The sequence below is a fragment of the Austrofundulus limnaeus genome, unplaced genomic scaffold, assembly GCF_001266775.1.
Source record: "Austrofundulus limnaeus strain Quisiro unplaced genomic scaffold, Austrofundulus_limnaeus-1.0 Scaffold1, whole genome shotgun sequence".
NCBI classification, from domain to species: Eukaryota; Metazoa; Chordata; class Actinopteri; order Cyprinodontiformes; family Rivulidae; genus Austrofundulus; species Austrofundulus limnaeus.
The window spans coordinates 4,987,988-4,990,308 of NW_013952403.1; positions in this window are offsets into that span (position 1 = coordinate 4,987,988).

The window sequence follows — 2,321 nt, forward strand, 5'->3', positions numbered from 1 at the left end:
TTTCTTGTCTCCTTGCTTTTTCATCCATTCTCATTCTTATTCTATTTTCTCAGTCAGTTCTACTCATTTGCTACAATTCTGCCTATAYTGTTATCTGTTCCCAGTCTTCATCTACTGTAGCGATGTGATGTTTGTGACCAATCCAAATCTTTGCAACATCTCCTTACAACAAACAATAAGATTCTGCACATTTTGAAGTATCGCATAAGAAAAGGTTGATGGAAAAGGTCAAATTAGCAAAAACTCCCTCAGTTTTGCTAAAAGGTTTTTTTTACAGTCAATAGAGGTGATTTTTGGATTTTCAGAAAAAGAGTTAAAAATGGAGATAGAAACACATTTGCAGAATAAGGTGTGACATAGCGAACATACAGTACCGCGATTGATTGAATATCTGTTTCCACTATCGGCATCTTCCCAGATATAAGAATTGCATTTTTCTCCAAAAAGCATGTAACATTGCAGATACTAGTTGAAATTACAGAACAGTTACAACTTGCACAACAGCAACACATTCTTGAAAAAATCTCTCCATTGTCTTGAAATGTGTGATCCCTGATTGCTTGCAACTTCTACTTCCTGTTTATTACAGTCAGGCATAACAKGCACWGCAAAAACAGGAGTGKTAAAATTTCAGTGTTAAACTTTTGGTGTTGATTTAACACATCCTAGTGTTATTTTAACACTTTCTGAGTACACTCACACCCAGTGTTGGTGTTAATTCACAGTGTTGCTTTCCTCAGTGCTGTCTCAACACTGGACAGTGATAAATAAGCTCCGCCCACAGTTAAGTCTTATGTAACACTTAACAGTGTTGTTATATATCACCATGCAGTGTTGAAAGAAGCATTATGAAAAGCCCCGCCCTCTTCCACTTCATGTCAGACAGACCAGCATTTACCCAGCATTCCTTGCTGAGAAATCTTGCAGAAATTATGTTTTTGGATGTTTATGACTATTAAAGACATTCATGAGAGTAAAAATTAGTTGTTCTGGTTAGTTTTCTTGTTCAGTTTGATCAAGTTATTCAACTTTAAGTTTATTGTTATTGGCCAAAAATCGACACCATGAGTGAGAGGTATGTCCTGATGTGTGAAAAAGGGTGACTCCATTATACTTTTCTACTAACAGTGTAGTTTGCCATCATCAGTGTGTGAATGGGTGAATGTCTGTTAGTGTAAAGCGCTTTGGGGGTCCGGAGGGACTTGAAAAGCGCTCTATAAGTTCAGTACCATTTACCATAACTACTGAGAGTTTGATATTAACTCTGATTGTCAAATTTACACTCTCAATTTCATGGTGTATTGACACCTTGTGGTGTCTGTAAACCTTTATAACACCACAGTTTCCTTTGCTAATAATAATAATAATACGCTGGTGATACTTTTAACACTTTATTTTAACACTGTCGAAATGTTACAATGACACCCAGTATTGTTGAATATTTAACACTGGACGGTGTTACTGTTAACACTATATTTTAACACTAACACTATTTTTATGTTAATGTGACACCAAGAATTGTTGAATAGTAAACACTGGTTGGTGTTAAATTAACAAAAAAAAGAGTGTTAAAATTGAACACTTTCACAAATGTTATTTTAACACCAGCGAGTGTGGACACATATAGACACTTTGTTGGCGTTAAAATTAACACTGTGTGTGTTAAATTAACACTGGCAATTTTATTGTGTGAATGTCTGATGATAGCCTGCTTAATTCTCTCCAAACCAGTAGATGAAAACACACCGAATTAGCATTTTTTGGAACATTTTAAAAGGTTGCTCAAAATTCATATTACAACTGGATGGTTAAGAGCCATTTGTAGTTTTATTTATTTACATTTTACTTCTTGCAATACATTTTTTTCTCCTTAACCACAGAAACAATCGCTCCTCCTTCACTTTTTCACAATAAATTAATAAACAAATAAATAGAAGCAGCAACTAAAGAGAAGAGAGGTCTGCTTGACAAAACTAATTGTTCTGCCAGTGAGGAWGTAACTTGTTCAAAATCTAACATCTCTTTTAAACGGCTCTATGAAACAAATGACTTGTCACAATCTGGATTCCTTCAAAAAGCTTTTTGTCTAATCTAGCCCCGGTGCATCCACTCCCTCATCAGCTTGAGATGATTATTCTGTCTGTTTCATTCATTTGTCAATGTAGCATTGTTTGATTCCATGCCAGCTTCCGGTCTGTCCTGTGCCTTCTTTTGTCTTTTCCGGCTTCCTTGTATTAAGCCTGATTCTGTAAGTCTTACTCCCATGACAGCGGGTTGATTTCCCAACTAAGAAAGTGACAGTTTTTCACTTTATATATATA